We start from the raw sequence: 7,781 nt of genomic DNA, 5'->3' as shown, positions 1-7,781 counted from the left end.
TTTTTTTTAAAAAAAATTATATTATGTTATGTTTAAATTTTAAATTTATAAAGAAAAAAATAAAAATAATTTTATTTAATTATGCAATTTTTTTTCCTTTTTATCATTTCTTTTTATTTTTAATTTAATTCCTTTGGAATTTCAATTCTCAATTTGAGATCAATTTAATAATTTAATTTATTTTTGGTATTTTTCCTCTTCTTTTCTTTTTTTATACAAAAAGTAGATGTGCTCAACATTTTACAAAAAACAAAAAACGTATAAAATTAATAACATGGTCAATAGAATAAAAATAAGGAATTTTTATTGATAAATTCATTTTAAAGTTGTTATAACCCATTAGATCCACAAAGGAATATTATAACCTGATTAGTCTCATATACTTTTCTTTTTATTCTATAAAGTCCATTTTACTAATTTTATATTTTTACTTGGACTATTATGCCCTTATATATATATATATATATATACATTGTGTTAATATATAACACGTTCCCTGTTTTTTCGTTGATTTAGTTTTGGCAGTTTCTATCTTTACGCTTTTCGTCATCATTTTAATTCAGATAGATACGTTTCTATTTTGCATGCTCGTTCCAAGGTTTTGATGTGCTACGGTTTCAGTGTTGCTGTTGTAGTCTGGTTCGGTGATTTTCAAGTGAAGACGACGAATTTGAAGGTGTTCGGTTGTCACATTTTCTGGAGTATAACTACTTCAAATCATTTATTTTCAAGTTACTGGACAATTGTAGGATTGCATGATTAAGGTTAGTATCATTTTGGTTATGAATACATGTTCACTTTATGTTTTGAGTTGTATGATGGATCAGATGCTCTGTTTTTTTATTGATATGGATCGGATGCTTTGTTTTTTCAATTATATGCATCATACGTGGTCCTGTGGAAGGAAGGCCATTCAGATTATGTAAAGAATGTGTAGTTCTCATTTTACTTTGATGTATCTATAATGAGGCTCTGTGTGGGTGATATAATTTAGAGTATATGTATCAATGTGAATGTTTACATCTTGTTAATATTATGTGAAGAATGTGGATGCTCTCATTTTACTTTGATGTTTGCTTAATGAGACTCTATGTGGGTGATATAATTCAGAGTATATGGATCAATGTGAATGTTTCCATCGTGGTCCTATGGAGGGGAGGTCATCAGATTAGTGAAGAATGTGGATGTTCTATAATTCAGAGTATATGGATCAATGTGAATGTTTACATCGTGTTAATATTATATGAAGAATGTGGACGTTCTCATTTTACTTTGATGTTTGTTTAATGAGACTCTGTGTGGGTGATATAATTCAGAGTATATGTATCAATGTAAATATTTACATCTTGTTAATATTATGTGAAGAATGTGGATGTTCTCACTTTACTTTAATGTTTGCTTAATGAGGCTCTGTGTGGGTGATATAATTCAGAGTATATGTATCAATGTGAATATTCACATCTTGTTAATGTGAATTATGGATTTAACACTTGAGTTGTACACGTAGTCATCTAATTTTTGCACAATGTGAATTTTCATATCGTTTTGGATTATTGTTGATTGTCGTATTGTTATGTTTTTATAGGAAATGCACTATAGGAAAAAGGGGATATGGTGGCGTTTTTTTAACGACGCTTTTTTAAACGTCTCTATTATTAATATTTAACGGCGTTTATAAAACGCCGCATATTCTTTTACACAAAACGACACCGTTTTATAATATGAGGCGTTTAGAAACGCCTCCAAATGCCGTGGCCACATGCGCCTACTTTTGGAAACCCTTATTTTATTTTGAATCTGATCCATTTCTCTCTCTCAACCCTTATACTTCTCTCTCTCAACCCTTATACGCACACATCTCTCTCTCTCTCAACCTTCTCTAAGCTCCATCAAAGATTCAGATCGAAGAAGATTCAGATCGAAGCGATTTCGAAGCTCCATCAAAGATTTAGATCGAAGCTCCATCGAAGTGATTTCGAAGCTCCATCGAAGATTCAGATCTAAGCGATTTCGCAGCTCCATCGAAGCGATTTCGAAGCTCCATCGAAGATTCAGATCTAAGCTCCATCGAAGCGATTTTGAAGCTCCATCACCAGCACCATCTGCACCGGTGAGGTAACGAGCTCCACCGTCTCTCTCTCTTTCTCTCTCTCTCTCTAGATCTATGAAATCAATGTTTTAAGGCATTCTTACTTGATCCTCATTTGCAGAGATTCGGTGATTTCCAGAAGCACTTCTATGGAGATACAATCTCATTGGCTACTAATCCCAGCTAAACATGTGGGCTTTGGGATTTTCTAGGATTGTTTAGTCCTCTGTATGAGATCTTCATTTCTGAAATGAATTCTATCAAGATATGAGACCTCTGCCTTAAAATTTGAAAATGAGCTCTTTTCCAATTCCTACTTGATATTGTTATTTATTTATTTATTTTTGTTTAGATTTCTTTCATCAGATGGTATTAACAATGAATGAAATCTTATGGTACATTGCCCCATTTAGCATCCATGTTTATGATATTTCAGTATGTCCTTAATATGGACCGTACCAGTAGACACGACACCACTACGATGTCCATGATATTCATCTAATGGCTAATGTGTATTAATGTGTGTTCAAGGAGTAGAAACAATTCTTGAACATGTTCTCAGCCTTCTCTATGTAATTTGGAAGACAGAGCTGTATCATTCTATCAGGCTCTCTAACTTTTAAAAAAAAAATTAAATAAAAAATCATGCTATCAGGATCTTTGGAAATCGTGCTTATGGGTGCTTGTGAAATTTGGATCCATCTAATTTCGAATATTGACCAAAGGTGTTGTCGTGTATATCAAGTTTATATCCAAGCTTCTTCTTCATCAAGGTTCATAATTGTGTATATTGGCCTTCCAAACATAAATTAAAGAGTAAATTACATTGACCTCTCCTAAGGTTTGAAAAAAATAGAGTAAGCCTCACAAGTTTAGCATAATCACATTGGACTCTCTTAAGGTTTTAATTCGCATAGCATTGAGCCTCATTTTCATAAGAAATTTGTTAGTCACGTAGATGGAAAAATGATGATGTCATCTCTTTTACAATGAAATGTATATTTTTTCCTTATTTATCTTTGTGTCTTCACACCATCTTCATTTGTTCCTGTCCCTTTAACATCTCTAAAAGGGAGGTCACTATAATTTTTTCAAAGTTGTGGAGTTTGTTGGGAGATCAGTGTAATATACCCTAAATTAAATGACATGTTAGAATCTTGCTAAAGCTTGGATTCCCTCTGACATCTGTCCTCTGACAGACAGTAGTTGATTTTGCTTGTGACTTGTTGGAAAGATTCAAAACTCTAGCAAGTTTTTTGTTCACTAATTTCTTATGCTAAGTTGAGATATTCCACTTCCAGCTAGTGATCACTTAAATTTAGATAGTCATGTTTGGTTTAAATATGTACAATAATAACCATTATAGAATATTGACTTCCATTCTTGGCCATCGCAGGTGGGCAGTCGTCATTAGCTGACTATTGCACTTATTATGTAGCTTATTCTGATGGATCATGCAATCATGCACAGACATGAACAGTGCTTGAGCACCTGATAGAATGTTGGGTGAGGTGAGAGGACATAGCTCAAGGTGAGATATGCTTATGGAACTTTTTTCAGATTCTCACATTTGAATTCTGCATTGGCATAACTTCTGTTCATTCTTGTAGGTGTATGGCCTTATCATTAGTACGGACTGAGTTTGTAAGGGGTTCCATGACCCAAGGAAATGGTTGTTATCAGCACAGGTGTATAAATAATTCGCTAGAGGTATAATTTGGACCTTTAACTTTAGTTTTTAATACAAGGATTCTGAGCTCATTTATGTTGAATAGAATGGCCGCAATGAAACATTGTACGAGTTCGATTTTGAATTTATTTCCTTCAAAGAATGCTACTGATACCATCTCTTTTAGGACCATTATGGAAAAATTGTCTTTACATTGAAAAACCAATTCCTTGGCAAAAGTATAATTATCTTTAAATTATAAAATTTTCCTAATCATGATCGACTAAGCCGCATCGTTTCTCCATTTATGTTCAGCAATGAGTTAAGGACTCACTTTCGAACTACATGTTGTCAGTTTTTTATGTGATATTCCAATGTAACTGTGAACTTCTTTACTTCTTTTTAGGTTACTGTTGATGGTGTTTGGAAAGTGTGTCCTGCAGCTAGTAGACCAGTTCAGTTTCCTGGATTCAGCAACATGTGATGTTGATACAATAAACAGCTATAGGAACTCACTTGCTTGTATTGCTATTCATTCTTAATGTTGAAGTTTGAAGACCTTAATTAATTGCTTTATCTTTGTTTTTCGGCATTCTGGAATTATGCAAAGATGTTTGAGCATGGGGTAATTCATGCATGCTAAAAATCTGTCAGGGACATCAATTAAGGTGTTACCTTCTAATAATAGTATAAAATATGCGCTTATATATGAATTTATGGGTTTTGGGATTTGTGAAGTAAACATTTAATTCCGTACTCGTCATTGAAATTCTTTGTATTTTCTTTGTGATATTATGTGTAAAATTCCTCTTATTAAGGGTAAATAAGTAATATAGATTATGCTGAACATGACACTCATAGACTCATAGTGTTTTATTACCTGTCATGATTAGTGTAGGTAGTATGTGGTAGAGTTTCTAACAGAGTGCACAATGTGATCTATCATTTACATTTTTGAATGGAATGATAGCTTCACATGATATGAGAGCATATCTGCAGTGTAGCGATAGCAGCATTTGTAGTGTAGTTAATGTTCTTAAAGAATTGTGGAAATCATATTTTCTTTTTGGTATATTTCAACATACACACATCTCTCTCTGTTGGGAAATCTACAAAGCTCTCAGCATAATTGCCAGATAAACATGCTTGCTTAGAAATCAGTACACACCTGGGTTCAGGTTAGCAAGTGTTCCACTACTCTAGTTAGTTAGTGTGAGTGTATTTTTGGATCAATTAATGCTTTATGTTGTCCATAATTCTAATTTGTGCTTAACTACTTAATCGAGTATATATAACTTCAGAGGGTGTCATTTTCAGCTCTTGCATAAGAAGAGGTTAGGCTGTGAGTATTTGAAATTTATTTGATTTCTGTAGGTTACCATTAAATGTATTAGTATTTTAGCTAATCATGAAAGAAAATCAATGACTCTCATGATTTTCTTGTATGGTGGGATATGTACTTGATAATTGTTGTGATAAGAGTTAACACTTCGAGTCTTTTATGTCTCACCTGGATCCTTTGAATTCCAACCATTCTTTGGGGTGTGATTGGATCTTAGAAGCTACTTCATTCACTTTTCCCTCCACAAATCCGAGATCCAAACACAACCTAAGTCAACAATACAGGGTATGGGGTGTACACATAACTTTAGTAGCTTATCCTTATGCAATTGCATTCCATGTCGTTGAATAAGTTGTAAGTTCAACTAAAACCATTAAACTATCCATGTCATAGACATAGTACTTTCTTGTTTCTCGCATTATCTGATATCAATAATAGATGTGAACTCCCTAATTCAATAATTCAATTCAGTCAATCACCCCAAATATATATATATCCTCAACAAAGGATAGGCTTGATATCAACAATGATTGCACTTAAATAATATAATTATTTATTTGCTCAAAATCTTGTGTTTATGTAACCTATGCATAATACATGTAATTGAGCTCTACTTCTATCCTTCTGTATTTGACTTGGATAGTTGAAGATCTCTCAAAATTCTCTGAACTAGACTGCTTGTTGGTGATTTTTCTCATGGAGATATACCTGTATCTAGAATCTGGATACAACCAAGACCACAATTTACGTTGAATTTACTCTTTGATGTGGTCAAACTGAATTTCTATTGATAATTAACATATTCATGCAGCACAAAAAATTTATGGTGGTAAAGTAAAGAATCTTGATCGAAGATTGTAGTATTAGGTAAATTTGAAATTGGCAACAATTGCATTAACAGCTAACAAGCACGGACACGGACACAATTTAAATATCTATTTTAGAAAAGTTGAATTATGTCTCTGTATGTGTCTGAAAGATGTGCTTTATATATGAATTCTAGGATGGATATCTTCTTTAAGAGATTTGGGTGTTTTCTTTTTTCAGTTCTTTCAGCAGTTTCTTTCAGTGCACTCTCTTATTATTATCTTCATATTGTCCTAATACAATGGTATCAAATCAATCAAAAGGCAAACCAATTGCCTTGGGTAGTTCAGGACTTGTAGTTCTATTTACAACTTAGCTACTGCATCTGAGGATGTTCAAATGACAGATGGAACTCAAGCTTCTAATGTGAATGTGCAAGAAGCAGATCCAAAAAAAAGTGACCTATGCTGAGAGGCTAACAAAAATAAAAGGAATTTTGTCTGGAGAGATTTAAATATAGTTGACTCTACAATTTTTATACAGTCATAAAAAGTGAGACAACAGATATAATTTCCAGCTCTTTATTTATTCTGCTTTGCTCAGATTCAATTTTTAGGAGTTCCATTTGTGTACTGTGAAAAGCTTTTTTCATTAATTTTATAATTTGCATATAGGTCGGATCTTCTTATTCTCAAGACAATAAAGCAGTCTGTGGAGCTGAGAAATAGTATCTGCCACAGTACGACAATATATGCTAATGCAATTATGCATGCTGGGACAACTGTGGATACATTTCTCCGTGAGAATCTGGTAAATCAGCATTCCACTTTCATTCTCTAAATAAACCTTTATTGTTACACAACTTTACAGAAAATAAAGCAGTCTGTGGAGATGAGAAATAGCTCTTGGAACTGCTGATGAAGATATCTATGACAACGTAAAAACTGTGCTTTATACTGATAGTGCTGTTTGTGGTTTCCTGTTTGAATCGTGTACTTACATTTTGTAAATTATCTTAAATTAGCATAATAGTTATTTATTTAATATTTTTCTCAATTAACCACAAGATGAGTATTATCTCATCAACTTTGCTATTGTTTCAGCTCAGAAGTAGTTAATTTTGTTAGGAATCAGCTTCGGCAACACGGAGATGTTCAGGTAAAAAATTTGCCTCAATTCTGGTATACTAGTGTTATGGTTTGCAAAGTTTTAACTTCTTTTGTTCTGATTTTTGTTAGCTTGTGAGGCGCTTGGAAGAGCAGCTCTGGTAATGGATGTGCAGATGTTTATTTTTCTTGCACAATGCTTGATCATACCTACAAATTTATGTATATTACAGGACCAACGTTCACAAGATAATGTCAGCATCATCATTGTTGATTTGGGGTATGCACTTGTATGCATTAAGTTAATTTAATCTAATGTTTTCCATTCTAATCTAATTTGTCAATCAATTGTACTGATATTAACCTTTCTAATTTGGTCCTGGTTGTGACTTTTTGCAGGAGGACAAATTGGCAAAGTTTGCCTCGTTCAGAAAGAAAATTTTGTTTATGAACTGGGCCAAGCTTTTGCTACTATCAGTATTGTGTCATTAGGAGTATGGATGTCTTCTCTACTTTCTGCATGACTTTTCAAGCCTGACTTTGTAAATAAATCCTCACGGATTTCTAATATATTTTGTGTCTAGATATATTCTGTAATTGTACATGTATCACATCTTATTGCATTGTTTTTTATTTTAAATTTTGTTTTCAAACTTAGTTTATTTATTATTTTAATAAACATCAATTATTAGTTCTTAATAATTGTTTATGACAGGTATTTTTTCCAACCATATAAAATTAGCACAACTTTAAAAATAAAACAAATAA

This window comes from Camellia sinensis, chromosome 9, assembly GCF_055761805.1.
Source record: "Camellia sinensis isolate YWXY chromosome 9, ASM5576180v1, whole genome shotgun sequence".
Classification (NCBI taxonomy): domain Eukaryota; kingdom Viridiplantae; phylum Streptophyta; class Magnoliopsida; order Ericales; family Theaceae; genus Camellia; species Camellia sinensis.
This window is presented reverse-complemented; position numbering follows the sequence as displayed.